A 22,331-nucleotide genomic window follows, 5' to 3' on the forward strand; every position below is an offset into this window, starting at 1 on the left:
TACGAACTGATTTTAAAGGAGACATAATCTTTCTCACTCTCAATCCCCTCATTCAAAAAAAAAAAAAGTGAATAAAAAAAATCTCTCTTTGCCTTATAAAGGTTGTCACATAGCTCAAATAATAATGGATGTAAATGTGCTCTGAACATTGCAAAATGTTATAAAAATGTCAAGCAATACAAATTAATGACTTAAACAGCCCCTGTCCACTAATTCTAAGGCAAAATGATAGTAGTTCAGTGGCCTTTCCATTAACCAGAAATTTCAGACAGTAAGATTTTATAAAAAGCAATCCTTTCAAAGATCTAAACTCTGTCGCTTTGGAGTTAGCAATTAGTGAGAATTAGATTAACATCAAAGAACTGCATCAGAGAGGAGAAGTCTCCTGTGAAGAAAGTAGGGCTGCCGTTTTATTCATGGTAGACCCATTTTTGCTTCACTCTCCCTGAACAAACAGGAGGGCTCGGTTACTTTGACTCTTCTCTAAAATTGAAAGGAATTTCTCAGCCAGAGCCATTCACATTTCTATTTTATTCAAAAAGAAGCTTCCAGATCAGCAATGAAAGAAAATCTGCTACCGTCAGTTCTAGCACATATAAACCTGTGAGCAGTTTTCAGCAGATATCTTATAAAAGATTATGCTTGAGAGAAGTCTTAAAAATCAGATTTGCTGTTTCAGATAAAGATAGTGTCTATTCTTAGCTTAAAGGTAGAAAATGTTCTATTCGAGCAGTTTACCATCTTTTTCTCTGCCTGGAGAAGTCGATGAGCTTCTAAGGGCTCTCTGGATACCATGGTAACCGCATGATTCTGATCAAGTCTGTGGTGTCTGGGGTACAGGTTAAGGAACCTTACAATGCTATCTAAGAAAATCTGCATTAGAGACACTGCGGGTGTGTTTGAACTGGACATCTGACACATTCGCCACAGGTAAACACAGTTGTGAGCCTCTGCTGTGTCCCAGCGCTGGACCGGCACTTGGGTAACCCCGTGACTGTAGGACACCCTTGCAAAGAACTCACAGTGGGCGTGGCACCCAGGGAGCAGGAAGTTAATTATAAAATATACAAGAGTGTATAGGAATTATCTTGTAAAGTTTTAGCTTTTATTCCAAATTAAAATTTTATTCTCTAGTTTTTGCTGTGACTTCAGTCGTGGAAGTCTTTCATGAGGACGGCTTCAACTAAATATAAACTGAAGAAGTTAAATGTTGAGCACCCCTGCTCAACAGATCAGAAAGAAATTTAAGTTGCTCATGTGGAGCTTCAAATGCACTTAGCCGGAAAAATCATGAAAAGGAAAATGAAAACTATTGGCCTATATAAAGAAACCATTTTTGGCTTTACCCGTGCGGCAAAAATCACATCTGGCACGTGGGACTCTCTGAAGTCTACATAGACTGTCTCCCGGGTGATCATATTTTCCCTTCACCCAACAGTAATGAACACATATCAGATGACAGAGACTTCCTCCTCACTGTAGCGCATGTGTGCATGCTCACGCCAGCAGATTATGCCAGGAATCACTTTGGGGCTCACCAGAGACATGAACCAATGAGCACCTCCATCATTTCCATATGTGTGAAAGAAATTAGATCACTAACCCCAGATGATCTTCACAACACCCAGGAGTGAGCTGAATTTCTTCAGGAAATATTTAGGAAGCACATGCTAGGGCATCAGAGTAAACCAAGAGCTGAAAGAGACACAAAAGAAACATCAGGCCTGGCCCCTTTTTACCCTTTGGTTGAAGAGATAAGAGAGACTTGCAGGAAATAGGTAGCATTTTGCTCTATCTCTCCTGCCCCTTAACATTCTCTACGTCTCTGGTGACCTCATGGAGTCCTTCTGTCTTTGGCGTCCACCCACCAGCCATGTCCATTAATCACTTCCTCCATCTTCGTGATCCTTCCCACCCCTCCCCACCTACACACACAGACCTCTTGGGTTCCTTTCCTTCTGGGCACAATCTGAGAAGCTTATGATCTCTCCACAGAACCCTCAGTATCTTTGTTCTCTTCCCTTTTTAACCCTGGAGTCATCCTGTATTCTGTGTTCTCTGCTCCAACACTCAACACTCCTGGAGAAGAACCACATAACCACATAGATGCTTTGAGGAAGCCATGCAGAAAGGACTACTGGAGAATGTTAGTTTCCCAATTAGAAGGTAAGTTCTTTGAGGGCAGGAACTGTGTCTCATGCTGTTTTGGTAAGCCTGACGGCATCCTAGCAGGCTTAATAATCCTTGTTGCAAAGCAGTTAATACCAAAACCAAAAAACTTAGGGAAAAAAAATACGGTCCATACTCATTAGACAGATAAACTGATTTTTTAAACTTTCACACATGGTTTATGTGAAAATAAACACAGCTATTCCAAAATAAAGCATTCAGCAAAGTAGCTTTAGAAGGTAGTCCTACTTAAAATACAGCTAGTAAAAGTTATTCTGTGGACTTCAGTTATTCTGTGAAGAGTTGTAAAGCTCTTCAAACTTATTTTATAATTCAGAATAGTTTCTAACAAGCTCGTTCTTCTTGTTAATTAAAGCAATGTAGCAAGATCTCACTTACTATCTCTCTCATACTACATAGCAAACCACCTCTAAAACTTCACCAAATAGGAGCCATCCTCTGGTCATATATGTATGTCTCCAGGGAAAAACGGAAGCATCTCTCCATGTCACCAGAAAGGTAAATATCAGAGGAACCCTGAAATAATTCATCGCAGAGAGAAGAGAGTCAGCATCCCATCAGGGCAACAGCCGCTATGATGAGTACAGTGTCAGTGTGACATTGCTGCATGAACAGGGGGCCCCATGGAGCCTCGAGTACTTTGAGTCCACACTGGAAATGTAAAATGTTCTTCCCTCACACCAGTGGCACACCTGTCTCAGAACTGGGTTCGGGGGTGTCACTACTTTGCCAAAAGCCAACTGCACCGCAGGCCACGACCCTCATACCAGCTTGTCAGGAAGAAACCCAAATGTTGCCTGATTCTCCTACAAATGTAATAATATCCAACAAGAGACTGATTGGACAGCACACGATGTCATTTCCTCTAATTAAGGAATGCTCGAGAAAAACCAAAATAGCCACAAAGCACTGTCAGCAAAGCAATCAGCAGCAACAATTAGCTGTCAGCTCACAAGCCTGAGCTGAGCCTTGTGTAGGGAGCTGGGCTTGTTGTGGGTTTCCAAATCAGCATGACAGTAGGAGTCAAGGATGACAAGCCTGCAAAGAGGGGCCAGAACTAACTGCATGCCAGCGGGTGAGGGGAGTAGCAGCAGCTTGTTTGTTTGTTGGTGGGTTGCTGTGTGGCAATGGAGGGGACCTTATGAAGAATCCTGCACGGTGCTTCCAAAGTAGCTAGAAGTCTGCTGGCTACAGCCCATGCTGCATTCGCCAGGAATCACCACCCTTCTCTACCTGGGACAACACTACCCACACTTTACAGTGTATACACAGTTCGTCTGCACCGCCTTTGTGAGGAATTCACAACTTCAGTACATGCGAATTCTCCCTTTTCTTAACTCCCATAGCCGATGACTGTCTATACTACAAGGTCATTAACAGCAGGAGTCAAGAAAAGTGTATAAAGAAACAAATACAACACAACCACATCACACTACGGAATAATATATACTAAGATTGTGTGTGTGTTTGTGTGTGTGTGAGACACACGCATATGTTTATAACAATTCTAAGGAGGGGCACCATGCTCTCCACCCCAGGACCTTTCCCTGGGCACATAAAACAAAACCCTTTGTCTTCTTAAAACTACTAGAAGGTGATTGCTTCCCTTTGCTGCATCCCTTCACTCCTCTTCAAGGGAGTGACTACTCAAGTGGCTGAGACTGAGTGAGGGAAAGGACTCGGAGGTCTGGGCACCCTCCCTTCTACTTCTGGCCTCAGCAGTATTTATTTTTCTTTGCCATTAATGAATATTTCAGCAGCAAAAGTAATAGGAGACCTGATTACAGCTGACCCTGACCATAATTTAAGCTCCTTCTCCAGTCCAGCATCCCTGGGAATAAAGCCAATGTTTAGCTACCTGTCTGCAGTCTGCATTTTGTTCGCCACCCATAGCAAACCCAACCCTGATTTCCTCTGCAGCAGCAATATGCCCAACTCAAAGATCCATTTCCCAGACTCCCTTGCAGCTAAGGATGACCACGGACGTTAAAGCAGAATTTAGTGGCCTTGGGCAACGGAGACAACTCTGCCTGGGTTGGCTCAGCGAGGAGGCATGACCTTGTGCCCTTCTCGGTCTACCTGCTGAGAACACACACGTGATGGTCCCACCTGAAAAGGATATGTTAAAACAATGTAATAATATCACCAGAACTCTCTGACTTCATGTCTCCCACTGAAGGGGAGGAAAGGCAGGCCTTAAAATACCTGGGTACAAAAGCGAAAGGAAAGACACAAGGAAGCCGGCACTATAATCCAGGAGCATGGCTGGCTTTTTTACAGCATCAAAGGAAAGAGGACAACTTAAGAGTTGGGATCAATGTAAAATTAACTTTTATTGAAAGTTGAGGAAAAATAAAGAAAATTAGAATTCTGGCAGCACATTCCCACCGTTGCATCACAAGGTACTCGAAGTTGCGAAGATTCGAAAGCTGAGGGCTCTTGGCAAGGACCTTCACAGAGGGATGGGTCCTTGCTGGAACCCTTCAGGCCAGGTTTTGAAGCATCAATAGAAGGTTCACGCAGGAACCCGTTTCTTAAACTGAAACCAAGGTGGAAAGGAAGGCCAAACTGCCTGTCTGAGGCTAGCTTCATAGGTCTAAGAAATACCTTTATATGAAGAAGCAACAGAAAAATCCCTGCTACAAGCAAGAGTCAAGGTCTTTGAGTGCTAGGAACCAAAACTCAAGAAAGAATCTGAAAATAAGAAGCTTTAAGTATGCATATCTATCAATGATCATTGTTCAATTAAATTAATTTAACTAGAAAATTCATTTAAATGCCTTAATTTTGTGCACTATGTCCCAGTTTATTCTTAAGGTAGGATTACCTTCACAATATTTTGACTTTGAAGGATTTTAATCTCATTATTAAAAGCACAGTTGGCTAAAGGGGAAAAGAAACAGCGATTATGTAAAACACCACTTCTCAAAGATCCAACTGCGTAAGAATCCCTCCGGATCTTGTTAAAATGCAGGTTCTGATTCATCGGGTCTGAACGGGACCTGCATTCTGCATTTCTAACCAGCTCTCAGGTGCTGCTGCTGCTACTGGTCCCCAGACCATGCTTGGAGTAGCAAGGATGCAGAGGGTTAAACATATCCAAGCTGCAAGTTGATGTGACTGTGCCTGGGATGCTGGGGAATCAAGATTTGTCTGGAATCATGATATTGCACTCCCTGGCACTGTGGACATCTGCCATTCTTCAGGATACTGCCCTTCACACCCCTTGCCTGAGAAGCTGCGAACCTCTGCAGTGCCTGCTTGCTGTCTCTTTCTTGTTTTCTTTTCCCAGGCCTCCCTTTCTCCTCTCCTTCTCAGGAAGGCAAAGAGGGCAGGGAGAGGTGATCTTCCTCCTTCCCTCACCCCCGCCCTCAGAATCAAGCTATTCTATTGAGTGATTCCTGCCACTGTAAGCAGTTACTTCTTGAGAAAGAAAAAAGAAGAATGCCAAGCAAGTAGAGTCAACCAAGAGAAGAAAATTTAAAGCCTCTCAGTTTTCCCATTAAGTTTGGGATTCTGGTTTTATTGCCTTCTTTTGATTTGGCTTTTATCCATTTCTGACTGGCATTTTTATTTACAACTCAAATTTTCCTTTAATACCAGTGACTCTTAAAAAGCTGCAACATCGTTCTGCATCCACGAAGATACAGAAAGCCACAGAAAAAGCCGTATAATCAACAGAAGCATAACTTGTATTGAGCCTGTCAGAGACCTGAGGTTACAAGACAACCAGGTGAACTAAGTTAGAGAATGGCACGGATCTCCAAGGACAGATGGGACACACACACTGTCACCTTTGACAGAGTGCTGTCGGAGGGACTGGCCATCATAAAAGCAGGGAAGAAGAAAACAGCCAAAATCTTAATGAATCCTAAAGGGCTAATGAATGCTAGTATGACTGTATGGAATCCTTGGGAGCCTCTCTCAAGCTTCTTTTCCCATAGGTTTCCGGTGTTACTCCGCTACTCCTGAGAAGGATTAAGGGCAGGGTCAGAGACCTAAGAGTAATCCTTTAGAAGGGCACAGGCAAGGGGCTTTCCAAGATGGCGGAGGAGTAGGAGACACCGTTTTCAGCCAGTCCTCCGAGTCGAGCTGGATAGGTACCAGACCAGCCTAAACAACCACGGAACCAGCCTGAGACGCAGGAAGACGCATCTGGATCTCTACAAATGAACATCTCCAGCGCTGAGTATTGAGAGTGCGAGAGCGAAGGCCTGAAAACTGTGCACAGATATCAGAAGATAAGGAAGGGAGGGAGCCGCGTTCGGGTGCCGGAAGCGGTAGCCCTTGCACCGGGAGAGCGGGCGGGGCTGCGGACGGCACCACGCAAACAGCAGATGAGACGCGTGAGCCGGGTGCGCGCCACCAGGCATCTCGCGGGCACGAATCCTGGTGCGCTCACTGGATCCAGACTGAGACCGGGAGATCCGGGAGACGCGCGGCGGCTGGCGGCTGGCGGCATTAGAAACACAAAGGACAGAGAGCGCGGCCCTGGAAGTGAGGGCTGGGACGCCGGGTGTGGGCGCACATCCCGGAGCCTGCAGGGTTGAGCAGCACCAACAGTAACAGAAGTTAAAGTGGCCAGAACATTAGTAGAAACGGCCGCAATCCCTCTGTTCTGTGACAGAAGGCTGAAATTTGGCCGCTGCTGCTCTGACTCTCAGAAGAGCACACAGACCGCCAGGAAAGCCGCCAGAGAACAAAAGCCTGGAAATACCGGCTCAGGAGTGCCCATCCCCATCCCCTCGCAAGGGAGCCGCGGAGACTCTACCCAACAGGGTTGCCTGAGTATCGGGCGGCAGGCCCCTCCCCAGAACACAGAAGGCAGGCTGAAAAATCAAGAAGCCCACAACCGGGCGCCTGGGTGGCGCAGTCATTGAGCGCCTGTCTCCGGCTAGGGCGTGATCCAGGCGTTCGGAAAGGAGTCCCTCATCGGGCTCCTCCGCTGGGAGCCTGCTTCTTCCTCTCTCACTCCCAGCTTCTGTTCCCTCTCTCGCTGGTTGGCTGCCACATAAATAAATAAATAAAATCTTTAAAGAAAAGCCCACATCCCTAAGATCCCTATAAAACAAGGGGCACGGCCTGGGACTCAGTCAATAATTTGGGCTCTGGAAACCCCGCAACCTCTCATCAGAATGACAAGAAGGAGAAGCCCCCAGCAAAGAAAAGATAGTGAGTCTGTGGCCTCTGCCACAGAAATAATGGATATGGATAAACCAAATTATCAGAAATGGAATTCAGAGTAACGATGGTCAAAATGATGAGTAGAATTGAAAAAACTATTAACGAAAAGGTTACTGAGAATATAGAATCCCTAAGGACAGAAATGAGAGCGAATCTGACAGAAATTAAAAATTCTATGAGCCAAATGCAGGCAAAACTAGAGGCTCGACGGCCAGGTTCGCAGAAGCAGAGGAACGGGTTGTCAATTGGAGGATGGGTTAATAGAGGAAAAATGAAAATAGAAGATGGTCTTAAAAATCCATGCCCAGCGACGTAGGTTACGGAGATTACTGACTCAATGAACGATCCAATGTTAGAATCATCGGCATCCCGGGGTGGAGAAAAACAGAGGTCTAGAAGAGATATTTGAACAAATTGTAGCTGAAAAACTTCCCTAATCTAGCAAGGGAAACAAACATTCGTGTCCAAGAGGCAGAGAGGACCCTCCCAAGCTCAACCATGACAAACCTACGCCACGTCACGTCATAGTGCAATTCACAAATATTAGATGCAAGGATACAGTATTAGCGGCCAGGGCAAAGAAATTTCTACGTACCAAGCAAAAGCATCAGAATTACGTCAGACCTGTCTACACAGACCTGGAATGAGAGAAGGGTTGGGGGAGCATATTTAAAGCTCTTTCAGAAAAACATGCAGCCAAGGATCCTTTTCCAGCAAGGCTGTCATTCAGAATTGATGGAGAAATAAAGACATTTCAGAATCGCAGTCACTAACCAATTTTGTAACCATGAAACCAGCCCTACAGGAGATATTACGGGGGTTCTATAAAAGTAAAAAGGCCCAAAGTGATACAGAACAGAAAGTCACAGCCAATACAAACAAAGACTTTACTGGCAACATGGCAACATTAAAATCATATCTCTCAGTAATCAGTCTAATGTAAATGGTTTGAACCATCCCATAAAACGTAGGGTTGCAGATTGGATTAAAAGAAATGACCCATCCATTTGCTGTCTACAAGAGACTCATTTCAAACCCAAAGATGCATTCAGACTGGAGGTAAGGGGATGGAGTACCATCTTTCCACGCAAATGGACCTCAAAAGAAAGCTGGGGTAGCAATTCTCATATCAGATAAATTGGATTTTAAACTAGAGACTATAGTTAGAGACGCAGAAGGGCACTATATTATTCTTAAAGGAAGTATTCAACAAGTGGATATGACAATTATAAATATATATGCCCCAACAGGGAGCAGACAAGATACACAAGCCAACTCTAACCAGAATAAAAGAGACATATAAATAAAAATACATTAATAGTAGGGGACCTCAACAGCTCCACTATCAGAAATAGACAGAAGACACCCTGGCAAAAACTAAGCAAAGAATCAAAGGCTTTGAATGCCATACTCAACGAGTTGGACCTCATAGATATATATAGAACACTACACCCCAGAACCAAGAATACTCATTCTATTCTAATGCCCATGGAACATTCTCAAGAATAGACCATGTTCTGGACACAAAACAGGTCTCAACCGATACCAAAAGATTGAAATTATCCCTGCATATTCTCAGACCACAACGCCTGAATTGGAACTCAACCACAAGGAAAAAATTTGGAAGAAACTCAAACACTTGGAGACTAAGAACCATCCTGCTCAGGAATGATCGATAAACCAGGAAATCAAAAATCAAATTAAACAATTTATGGAGACCAATGAGAATGAAAATACAACAGTCCAAAACCTATAGGGATACTGCAAAGGCAGTCCTAAGGGGAAATACATAGCCATCCAAGCCTCACTCAAAAGAATAGAAAAATCTAAAAATGCAGTTTTTATATTCTCACCTCAAGAAAGTTGGAACAGCAACAGAGGACAGGCCTAATCCACGCACGAGGAAGCAGTTGACCAAAATTAGAGCTGAAATCAATCAAGCAGAAACCAGAAGTACAGTAGAGCAGATCAACAGGACTAGAAGCTGGTTCTTTAAGAGGAATCAATAAAATTGACAGACCACTGGCAAGACTTATCCAAAAGAAAGAGAAAGGACCCAGATTATTAAAATTATGAATGAAAAAGGAGAGGTCACGACACACCATTGAAATTGGAAGGATTATTAGAAATTTTTATCAACAGCTATATGCCAATAAACTAAGCAATCTGGAAGAGATGGAATCCTTCCTGGAAACCTATAAACTACCAAGATTGAAACCGGAAGAAATTGATTCCTTAAACAGGCCAATTAATTATGAAGAAATTGAGTCAGTGATAAACAACCTTCCAAATAACAAAACTCCAGGCCGGACGGTTTTCCTGGGAATTCTCAAACATCAAAGAGAAGAAATAATACCTATTCTCCTAAAGCTATTTCAAAAAATAGAAACAGAAGGAAAAGCTACCAAACTCATTCTATGAGGGCCAATATTACCTTGATCCCCAAACAGGGCAGACCCTCAAAAAGGAGAATTACAGACCGATTTCCTAATGAATATGGCGCCAAAATCTCAACAAGATACTTGCTAATAGAATCCAACAGTACATTAAAAGGATTATCCATCACGAGCAAGTGGGATTCATACCTGGGATGAAGGCGTGGTTCAATATTCGCAAATCAATTAGCGTGATACATCATATCACAAGAAAAGACTCAGGAAACATATGATCCTCTCAATCGATGCGAAAAAGCATTTGACAAAATACAGCATCCTTTCCTGATTAAAACCCTTCAGAGTGTAGGAATAGAAGGTACATTTCTCAATCTCTAAAAGCCATCTATGAAAAGCCTACTGCAAATATTATTTCAATGGGGAAAGCTGGAAGCCTTTCCCTTAAGATCAGGAACTCGACAAGGATGCCCACTCGCCACTATTATTCAACATAGTACTAGAAGTCCTTGCAACAGCAATCAGACGACAAAAAGGGATCAAAGGTATTCAAATTGGCAAAGAAGAAGTCAAAATGTCTCTCTTTGCAGATGACATGATACTCTATATGGAAAACTCCAGAAGCCTCCCAAACTATTAGAAGTTATAGAGCAATTCAGTACGTGGCGGATACAAAATAAGTACTCAGAAATCAGTTGCATTTCTATACAGAGATCAAGGAGACCGAAGAAAGAGAAATTAGGAATCCATCCCATTTACAATAGCACCAAAAACCATACGTACCTTGGAATTACTTAACCAGAGAGCGTAAGGGACCTATATTCTAGAAACTATAAACTCACTCTGAAAGACATTGAGGAAGACATAAAAAGATGGAAAGATATTCCATGCTCATGGATCGGAAGAATTAACAACAAAATGTCCATGCTACCCAGAGCAATCTACACTTTCAATGCTATCCCGATCAAAATACCAGGTCATTTTTCAAAGAACTGGAACAAACAGTCCTTAAATTTGTATGGAAACAGAAAAGGCCCGAATCTCCAAGGAACTGTTGAAAAGGAAAAACAAAGCTGGGGCATCACAATGCCGGATTTCGAGCTGTACTACAAAGCTGTGATCACAAAAACAGCATGGTACTGGCACAAAAACAGACACATAGACCAATGGAACAGAATAGAGAGCCCAGAAATGGACCCTCGGCTCTTTGGGCAACTAATATTTGATAAAGCAGGAAAAACATCCGGTGGGGAAAGACAGTCTCTTCAACAAATGGTGCTGGGAAATTTGGACAGCTACATGCAAGAGAATGAAACTTTGACCACTATCTCACACCATACACAAAAATAAACTCCAAATGGATGAAAGACCTCGATGGAGACAGGAATCATCAAATACAGAGGAACATAGGCAACAACCTCTACGACATCGGCCAAAGCAACCTTTTTCATGCACATCCCCAAAGGCAAGAGAAACAAAAGATAAAATGAACTTATGGGACTTCATCAAGATTAAAAGTTTCTGCACATCCAAGAAACAGTCAGAAAACTAAGAGGCAACGGAATGGGAGAATATATTTGCAAATGACACTACAGATAAAGGACTGGTACCCAAGATCTACAAAGAACTTCTCAAACTCAATACGAGAAACAAATAAACAAATCAAAAATGGGCAGAAGATATGACAGACACTTTTCCAATGAAGACATACAAATGGCTAACAGACACATGAAAAAATGTTCAAAATCATTAGCCATCAAGGAAATTCAAATCAAACCACACTGAGATACCACCTACGCCAGTTAGAATGGCAAAAATAGACAAGGCAAGAAACAACAATTGTTGGAGGGATGTGGAGAAAGGATCCCTCCTACATTGTTGGTGGGAATCAAGTTGGTACAGCCACTCTGGAAAACAGTGTGGAGGTCCTTAAAAGTTAAAATTGAGCTACCCTATGATCCAGCCATTGCACTACTGGGTATTTACCCCAAAGATACAGACGTGGTGAAGAGAAGGGCCATATGCACCCCAATGTTCATAGCAGCAATGTCCACAATAGCTAAATTGTGGAAGGAGCCGAATGCCCTTCAACAGATGCACTGGATTAAGAAGTTGTGTCTATATATACGATGAATAGACTACTATCCAGAAAGACGAGTTCTCAACATTTGCTACAACATGGACAGCACTGGAGGAGATAATGCTAAAGTGAAATAAGTCAAGCAGAAAGACAACTATCTAGATTTCTCTCATCTATGGAACATAAGAACTAGGATGATCGGGTAGGGGAAGAAGGGATAAGAGGGGTAATCAGAGGGATTGAAGCGTGAGAGACTATGGACTATGAGAAACAAACTGAGGACTTCAGAGGAGGGGGTGAATGGGATAGACCGGTGATGGGTAGTAAGAGGGCACATATTGCATGGTGCACTGGGTGTTATACACAACTAATGAATCATCGAGCCTTACATCAGAAACCGGGGATGTACTGTATGGTGACTAACATAATATAATAAAAAATCATTAAAAAAAAAAAAAAACTAAAAAAAAAAAAAAAAAAAAAAAGAAGGGCACAGGCAAGAAACTCATTCACTGCCCACAACTTTACTCCACATTAAGAACTTTAAACCACTGGGAGAGGACCAGAAAACCTTCCCACTCCCAAGATCCAAGCAAAGATCCACTGATTATTGAGAAGGGCAGAAGCAAAAGCTATCTGCCCTGATGCAAGGACAACAAACTCTCAGACCCAGAGTCCAGTACCGACAGGAAGAAGAGGTCGGCTACCACTCAGGGAGGGGCAGGAAGCTCTCTTCCTCCAAGACACAGACATGAGGCAGAGACTGACTGCCATGAAGAGGAACAGGAACAGGGACAAAGACCAGGTCATGAGGTGTAGACACACAGGCCTGCCTAAGACTGAGGCTGGACCAGAAGAATGGACAACCTCACCACCACAGCCACTGCATTACACCGAGCACAGGGCAAGAACGTCTCCTTCTAGATGAGCACCAACATGGAGAGAGATCCCTTCAGTGGAGCAGGTGTGGTGGGTCTGCTGAAAGCTGAGGATGGAGTTTGGACAATGAGAAAAACCCTCTGGCACACTGGCCACACTAAGCATGAGGTAACTACAGGCCACCACTGGAGAATGCTGGAGTTGGCTGGGCTGAAGGTAACTCCAGCAACCAGGAGCCCAACCCCACCTTAGTTAACTCCCTACTAACTACTGATCCTGTCGTCTGCTAATAAGATTAATACAACCCCTCCCATCAATCACCTTACAAAAGAAGAGTGTGCCATTTCTGGGTAGCACTACTGTTTACTTTATTATTTACTACTTTTCAATAAGCAGTGTCCAACATTCAATCCAAATTATGACATATTTTTAAAACTAAGGATAAACAACCCATTGTCAAGATAGAGCAACTAGACAGAGATGATTTTGGAACACTCAGACTGAGATTTTAAAATAGCTATGATTAATATATAAAAGGTGCTCATGGAAAAGGAGAATAAAATACAAGAAAAGATGGAAAAAATCAGTAGAGACATGGAAAGTTTAAAAATGGTTGAACGATTGGAACAGACACTTCCTAAAGAAGATATACAGATGGTAAAGAAGCACACAAAAAGCTGTTCAACATTATTAATCCCTAGGGAAATGAGAATGAAAGTACAATGAGGTACCACCGTATACCAACTCATATTGCTAAAATTACAAAGACTGATTAATACCAAGTGCTGGGAGGCTGTGGAGCAAGTAAAACTTTCATATGTTGCTGACTGGAATACAAAATGACATAGTTACTTTTGAAACAGCCAGAGGGATTTTTCTCAAATAATATTAAAACATACAGTTGCTATACTTACCATATGATCCAATAATCTGACTGCTAGTAACTTTTTTTTTTAAAGATTTTTTATTTATTTATTCGACAGGATAGAGACAGCCAGCGAGAGAGGGAACACAAGCAGGGGGAGTGGGAGAGGAAGAAGCAGGCTCATAGTGGAGGAGCCTGATGTGGGGCTCGATCCTATAACACCGGGATCACGCCCTGAGCTGAAGGCAGATGCTTAACCGCTGTGCCACCCAGGTGCCCCTGAATGCTAGTAACTTAACCACAAAAAATGAAAACATGGATCTATAAAAAGACCCATTAACTAATGATTACAGTAGTTTATTCAAATAGCCAAAACTATAAATCACCCCAGAGTTCATCAATTGGTGAATGGATAAATACATTGTGGTACATCCACACAGTGGAATTCTACTCAGTAATAAAAAAGGACAAACTACTGATATAGGCAAACATATTCATGAATCTCAAAAACTTTATGCTAAGTGAAAGAAGTCTGAAATTATGAGAAAAGAAAAATTCTGGGACATAAATCAGATCAATAGTTATCAAGGGCTGCAAGTAGGGAAAGTAGATCTAGTATGAAGGAACACTCTTCCAGGTGTTGGCTATACTCCACATTGTGACTGTGGTGGTGGTTACATGATTGTATAAATTTGTTGAAACTTATCAAACCATATATTTCAAGAGAGTAAATTTTACTGTGTGTTAATTATCCCTCAGGAAGCCTACCCAAAATAAATAAATAGATAACTAGTACTATGGCCAAAGGATGGTGCTTGGTCAAGTGTGTATCCACATAGAAAAAATTAATCTTGACCCTCTACTTCACATTATACACAATAAAATCAACTGCAGATGTATTATAGATCAAAATGTAAAAGTAGAATAATATAGCTTGAGAAGGAAATGGAAAACATCTTTCTGATCTTGGAATAAGGCCAAGATTTCTTAAAGAGGGCTCAACAGTGCCAACCACAAAATAAAATAAAATAATTTGTACCATTTAAAAGGAATTACTGTTCATTAAAAAAGAGTGAAAGGTACACCACAGGAAAAAGAGGAGATATTTACAACACATATATCCTAGCAAAAGCTCAAATCTAGAATACATATTATTTTAAAAATGTCTACAATTCAGTAAGAAAGATAATTCAATAAGACAACTCAGTTTTTTTCAAAACACAAGAATAATCACCTCAGTTTTTTTAAGATTTGAAGAGGACTTTCATAAAACAAGATACATAACAGTCAATTAACATATGAAAATGCACTCAACTTTATTAGTCTAGAGGGAAATGCAAATTAAAACTATAATATGATACTATATACCCACCAGTAGAGCTTAAATAAAAAGCCAACCAATCAAACAAACAAAAACAGAAAATACCTTGTATTGGAAAAAATACAGAAAACTGGAACTATCAGATATTCTTGCATGAATGTAAATTTTTAAATTAATGCAACCATTTTGAAAAAAACTCTTTGCTAGAGTCTGCTAAAGCTGAACATATACCTACTCCAAGACCCAGAAATTCCCCTCCTGCATACAAAGCCAACAGAAATGTGTATATGTAGCCAAAACCAAACTTACCAAAACTGACTCAAGAAGAAATAGAAAATCTAAACAAACCAGAAATTAAAATAGTAGGTGAAAATTCTTCCCTCGAAGAAAACACCACACCCAAACTGTTTTAGTGTCAGATTTCATCACACATTCAAGTAGCCAGTAATTCTAATATTCTGAAAACCATTCCTGAGAGTGAAAATACTAGACAGGAAATTTTTAGCCAGTCTCAGGACTATAATTTAGCAAACTACATCTTACTGAGTACAAAAAGGATAATATATCATGACCAAGTTGGTTTTATCTTAGCAATGCAAGGTAGCTTAACATTAAAAAATCAATTAATGTAAATCACCATGAACAAAATTTTTATCAAAGGATAAAAATCACTATCACCTCAGTAGATTAGAAAAACATTTGATAAAATTCAATGTACAGGTGAACTAATTTACTTTTAACAAACTAGGAGTAAGAAAGAAACTTCTGAATCTGATAAAGAATATTGGTAAAGTACATCCATCATATGATGTACCATAATTGATTTGATACAATTTAACTACTATTGGATGTTTAGATTCTCTCCTCGTTTGCTTCATTTCATTATAATTTATGCTGCAATAAACATCTTTGTGCATGTTGATAAAGTTGCCTAGCCTCTCTGTGCCTCAATTTCCTCATGTACAAGATGAAAATAAGGCAACACCTGACTCATAGGGCTATTGCAGGATCAAATTAAGATGTTGAATTTAGGTCTTAGGGAGTGTTGGGAGAGAAGTGTGGCTTATAAACCTGAAAACTCTTGTTCTGTATTTACCTGGTGGCAGATTTCTCAAAGCACGCTGTAACCTCAAGTCCGAAGAAGTCACTCTGTCAAAAACAAAGAAAGTTATTGTCTTAGGTTATCAGGAACTAAGGATATAATATATGAGGAATGCAACCGGTGATGAGAACTATTGCTTACTCCAGGACTCCCCTGCATCATTTGATAACTTCTGCCCATTCCAACTTCCTTCCCTGGAAGCGAGTGAGGATGGCTAGTACCATGTTCTTTTCATCTGCCCTTGACCTACAGCATTCCATTTTTGCACAGCAGCCAGAATGACAATTCTAAAATTTGAGCATGACACAGTACACCCCTCCTGAAACCCCTTCCACAACTTCTTACTCTTGGGCAACCTCCCCATCATGTCCTATAAAGCCCTTCATCATCTGAGGCCCACCTACTTCTCCAGCTTTCTCATGTCTGTACCACTGTCTGCACTCCAGCTACACAGCACTTCCTTCAGCTTCTCTTTCCTTGCCACTTCCCTGCTTTCATACGCACTGTTCTCTCCCTCTGCCAGGATTACCCCTCCCCCTCCCCCACTCACCTCCACCTGACTAACTCCTACTTGCCCTTCCATTCTCCACTCAAGTGTCACTTCCTCAGTCAGCCATCTGCTCCCCTTGATCATCCTAAGTTCCCCTATTTACACTTCCAAAGAAGCCCGCACTTTTCTGTAACATCATGCATGTAACTACTAATTCAGTAGATCTTGTCTTCTCTGTGAGCCCAGGGATCACAGCTGTTTTTCTCACAGCTATAACCTTAAGCCTCGCCTAGCCCTGGTCTCACAGTAAAATTTAATAAATATTTATAGAGTAAAAGAATTTCTAAACTCATTCCTCACTCCTTAGCTTTCTAACTCATCTTTTGATTCATGCTGCTAATTTAATAGACTTCCTACTTTCCTACCACATATCATCGATTGTTAAGATTCGCTAATGGTGAGACACAATGCTGTTTTATGTAACAATAAGGAAGAAAAAATCGACTGCACATTAAACTGTGATACACTACGATTTAGAACTTTTATTTCATACTTATTGAAAGAGCTCTATTGGACTTCTGTAAGGCCTGGGTTTTATCCTAGCCACAAAAAAGGAAAACATGAAACAGTGAGTGGAATAAATTGGTTAGGTATGCAAATTTACTTTGGTTTAGGTATTCGCATTCAGAAGCCACTCTTTGAATCACATTTGACACAATACCCAGGGAGTGTGTTTTCCCACACAATATTGTCCTCTCTACCACCAAGAGCTTTAGTACTGCAGCATTTCCTAAAAGAGTGCTCAAGTATTGCATTCAGGATTTTCTTCTAAGCTTCTGATACTTATCCACAAGTGTTGGCAGGAAAATCTTACTAATAGATGCCAGAAGATTTCAGTCAACACCTAGGACTTGCATTCCTTTCTCAGATGGTCATCAAATGGATCACTGACTGAAACAATAAGGGGTTTCAGTTGTCTTGTCACGCTACCAGAACTACCAAGTTCACACACGCCCAGGCAAAGCAACTACAGGACAACTACCACCTGACCAACTGCAACAAAAGATCAGAGTTTCGGGGCACCTGGGTGGCATAGTGGTTAAGCATCTGCCTTCGGCTCAGGGCGTGATCCCGGCGTTATGGGATCGAGCCCCACATCAGGCTCCTCCGCTATGAGCCTGCTTCTTCCTCTCCCATTCCCCCTGCTTGTGTTCCCTCTCTCACTGGCTGTCTCTATCTCTGTTGAATAAATAAATAAAATCTTAAAAAAAAAAAAAAGATCAGAGTTTCAAAATGTGAGAAAAATAAAACTTGTCTTAGAATCAATGAAATATGAGAGGTTAAAAAAGACTCTTCAGAGAACTTAGGAAAGTTCATAAAAGGAAGAATGCAAATTCATTCTCTCTCTCTTTTATACACTCGGACACACACACACACACACACACTCAAAAGCACGACCTGAAATTTTGACTGGTCACTCACTGAAGGAGGGTGATGAGTGCTCAAGGCACTGGGCTGAGGGGGCGTGGGATAAATTTGGCCCCTGTCCTCCAGCCAGGCCCTGGCACCGGTGCTTCCATCCTGAACTAAGAAAGCATTTCCTGGCTTTCCACTAGTCCAGCCACGCCCTCATGGACAGAGTCCTCCCCTAGGTGTGTCCTCTCCCTTATGACTTTTTAACCTATTAAAATACCTCTTTTTTTTTTTTTTGCTTCTTATTATGTGTGTATGATTTAAAAAATAAGAGATCTAACCACTTAACAAACTTTTAGCTGTATAATAGTGTTGTTAACTACAGGTACAATGTGGTACAGCAGATCTCTAGAACTTTTCCATCTTATTTAATTGAATCTTACAGCCATTGAATAGCGACTTTCCTTTTCCACCTCCCTGAGCCTCTGGCAGCCATCGCTCTACCTTCTGCTCCACGAGTGTGACTACTTCAGACACTTCTTATAAGTGGAATCATGAAGGACTGGCTGGTTCATCCATGTTGTTGCAAATGACAGGATTTCCGTCTTGTTTAAGGCTGAATACTATTCCATCGTATGTACATACCATGTAAAATACCATTTTTAAGAACACCCTTGTTAAGTAAGGAAAATTCTTAGAAATGTGCCACCACATTAGAGCAGAGCACACTACAGTTCCCTCATCCCCAGTCCAGCATTCCAGGGTCTTGGGGTCTCAATTTACGAATGCTCAACCATGGCGGAAAAAGGAGCAGAAAAGAGATAAAGCAGAAAAGCCAGTGGGCCTCTCTTTGTGCCAGTTTTCTCATCTGTAAAGCAGTCATACTCAGGGTCCCAGAAAGAAAAAGGTTTCACACTTAAATGGGAGTTTTAATGAAGGGGATTATTTACAAGGCATGCACAGGGTTAAGGAAACTGCCAAGGGGTAGTGAAGTGGGGACCTCCTAATGGCCAAATCCAAGGAGAAGCAGGAGGGCAGATAAGCCCATCGATGTGATCCTTGGAGATCAGTGTCGCAGGTCTCGGAACAACGTGGAGTAGGGGGATGACCAGCTCTGGGAAGACAGAGAAGATCCAGCACACATCATCTCTGAGTTCCCATAAAATTCCAATATTCTATAACCATTTTGGTACAGAATTAAGCTTTGCTACAGCAAGAAAAAAATTCTGTTTACTCCAAAGATTTGAGGATAATCCACCAGGATGCATTTTCTCATCATTCTGTGTGCTTAGCTCAGATAACAGCACTCATTTGTTGCTCTTGGAAACAGCTCAGACTGAGAACATCGCACTAAGCAGTCCCTGTTTTCCTTTAACTGAGCTCTTACAAATGTAGCAGGATTCTGCTTTGAGCTAGTAATTGATGTTTCCCCCTCCTCGTCTTATCCCCTGAGACCCTCCCCTTTTCCGGAAGGAGGATCCTGTAGTGTCCACCGTCTCACAGAAGAGATGTTCCAGCAGGAGCAGAGAAAAGGGTTTTGGCTTTCGAAACCCCAGCACAGAGCACAGACAACAGAGCTAGAGCAATGCTTACCACCTGCTCCCACCACCCCACCCAACCCCAGACCCAGACGATTATTTTGTTGGGGGAAAGTGTAGAGAGAAAGGACTGAGCAGACATTATGTTTCCTGAGTACCAGGCTCCCACATCCTTTCCCCACAAGCTGAGACAGTAAATGGTAAGTTTCCCTCTTCTCACTCAAACTCATTTCCAAGTCTCCCATGCATCCCCTGGCTGGGCCATCCTCCAGGGAAAACCTTGCCTACCCCACACCCGTCCTCCAGTGGCAGCAAAGACTACAGGCCTCGGAAGTCACAGGGGTGCTCAGCCCTAGGACACTAGTGTGAGATTTTTAATTGAAAGAATCAAGGATCCTTTTAAAAGTTTCATATTGATAAATGGTTGCTTCTGGAGAAGTTCCTGGTATCATCCGTTCCAAGGGCTCAGGCAAAGGTGCTGACCAGTTTCTAGCATCTCTCCTTTCCTGAACTTGGAGGCAATGCCATGCTGCAAAGTGCATGGAGTTTTGCTGTAACTGTTCTGCAGACATCCAGCTGGGCAGTGCCGGCCATTAGAGAGATGTCACACAGTGCCGTGAAAGCTCTCTCAGGAGAGAGGGGAGTCACACAGGGTTAGAATGAAAACCCATTTGGAAAAAATAAGTTTGCTGAGTAAAACATGTCATTTCTCCTTTCAAAGGAGTTAGGTTATTTCCAAGTGGCTTCATAATGTGAAAAAAGACTAACTTCTGGCAAATAAACTAAAAGGAGGAGGGAGGCTGCCACTCTGCCCATTTGGAAGGGGGAGTCTAGGTGGGCTGGAGAATTCAATAATTATGTGGATGACTGTGGCCAAATCGTTTAACCTCTCTGTGTTTCATTTTTCTCATGTGCAAAAATGCCAGGGTTCAGATTCAGATAATTATTGAGGTCCCTTCCAACTCTAAGAATATATGACTTTCAAGTGGGAAGGGAACTTTCCAGTTCAGAGTCCAAGGATTTGCTACTGAAAAATGAAGCAAAGAAAGAAGAAAGTACTGCCATTATCAGCCAACGAGGCTGTAGTCTGACAAATAACAGAAAAGAAGTGCTCCGTGGATCCTGTCACTTGACATGTTATAGCTGCATTCCCATCTTGGATGGTACCATACGAATGGGCTATTCCATGCATCTCAAGAATGCCCTGACCATATTAGGAATTCTCCTAAGTGGCTTCTCTGTGACATTACACAGTACTGTTCCTGACATGGCCATTTCAGTCAGCTTCAGACTCAACTCTAGATGAAAATATTACAGTTGGATGATTTGTCAAGTGCTAAGTCTAATCCTTGCAGCTCTTTTTTCAGAGTCCTTAAAAAGAAGAGTGCCAGATGTTATACTTGTATATTTAATGGGAAACTGAATGGGAAAAAAACAAAACGCAGCAAGCCTAGTTGTAATATTTAACTGTTTTTGAAAACCCACCATCTAAACATACCAAAAATAACATATTTTCAAAACTGTGACAAAGTCAAATGTCTCTCAAATACAAAAAAACAAGTCTGTCATGAGCCATTCAGAATAAAGCAATCTGTCAGTTGTAAAATGCAAGTACTCCTTTATAAGTAGTTTGCATGCTTCCAACTCTCTCAATAAATACCATGTTAACATATCAAAAATATTCAGAGAGAATTTCGTCAATGTCAGAAAACACTAACTAATCAGTTACTTGGGTAACATCAGCCTGGATCTCCCACAAGCACTTAGCACTTATCAGGGATAAATATAACTCATCATCCATTGCCCCAAACTGTTCCCCTCTTGCTATCCCTTTCCACTTATCACACAAGCCAGGAAGCTGAACATTATTTAACACTCCTCCTCTCATCAATAACCAATTCTATAGATTGTGCCTGCTGAGCATCTTGGTCTCCTGTTCTCTACCCTACTGCCACTGCCTAGATCAAGTCTTTACCCCCTATCTACTGGACAATTTCAAGGTCTTTTAGCCTTTGATGTCTTCAATTAATTCATCTGTCCTTCACATTTATCTTTTTCAAGTTAATGTTTGATATGTCATTCCCCTGCTCATACCCACTCTTCAATGGGTTACTTATAGGAAGAATTTAAACTTCAACATGGTGTCCCCCCTCATACTGCATGCTCCAGCCTTGTCACACTGCTTACAGTTTCCATTGATTGTGATATCCAGGTCTCTGTATTCTCTAACCAACCAACCCCTCCCCATCCCACCTCCAGAAGGGTCCATCTAACAATTCTGCTTCTTTCAAGATGAAAACTCCTCCCTGGGAAAACGCAGTCTGTCTCCTACCTCTCTGTTCACCTGATACTACCCTCCTTCTGCACTGTTCAGCTCCAGCTCTCCCAGCCCTCTGGAGGGTCTGCTCTGGGCAGCCATTTGCACATGTAGTATGCCCTTTTCTAACTACTCTACACTTGCCTAACCTGAACTCATTCTTTGGGTCTCAAGTTCAAAGTGACTCTCTTTGAGAAACCTTCCCTGAGCCCCAAAAGAAAATCTGGTTCTTCTGCTACATACTCTGTAGGTAACTATTCTTTTCCCTTATTGTACTTAATCATAGCTGATGTATATGTTTATTATAAAGGTTATTCATTCTAAGCCCATTGCCTTCAATGGACACTTAACCTCTGTGAAGCAGGGATGGTTCAGGTCCAAAGTTTACCCCCAGAGTAGCACAGTGCCTAGCACACAATAAAAGTTTTTCAACCAATTCATGGTACTGCCAGCCTCACTTACTTTGCAAAAGTTCCTTCCATTCCTCTCCCAGCCCCCACATCTTCAAGTTACTGGGTTGGGTGGGCTACAAGGAGGAACCTTGGCCTTTCTAAAGCCTTAG

At 41.9% G+C, this 22,331-nt stretch overlaps 1 protein-coding gene across 3 annotated transcripts in view; it reads right to left on the reverse strand.

Annotated features, from left to right (window-relative positions):
• Positions 1–16,060, reverse strand: part of NCALD (neurocalcin delta) — a 266,731-nt gene extending 250,671 nt beyond the window's left edge. For 2 of the 3 annotated variants that reach the window (XM_008689216.2, XM_040625887.1), the window contains exon 1: positions 16,006–16,060. The gene's annotated coding sequence lies outside the window, so the exon portion shown is untranslated. Of the gene's footprint in view, positions 1–1,603; positions 1,696–16,005 lie in introns of all 3 variants that reach the window. The other variant, XM_008689215.2, reaches the window with a different exon arrangement.
• Positions 16,061–22,331: the final 6,271 nt, after the last annotated feature.

This window comes from Ursus maritimus, unplaced genomic scaffold, assembly GCF_017311325.1.
Source record: "Ursus maritimus isolate PB19 unplaced genomic scaffold, ASM1731132v1 scaffold_9, whole genome shotgun sequence".
NCBI classification, from domain to species: domain Eukaryota; kingdom Metazoa; phylum Chordata; class Mammalia; order Carnivora; family Ursidae; genus Ursus; species Ursus maritimus.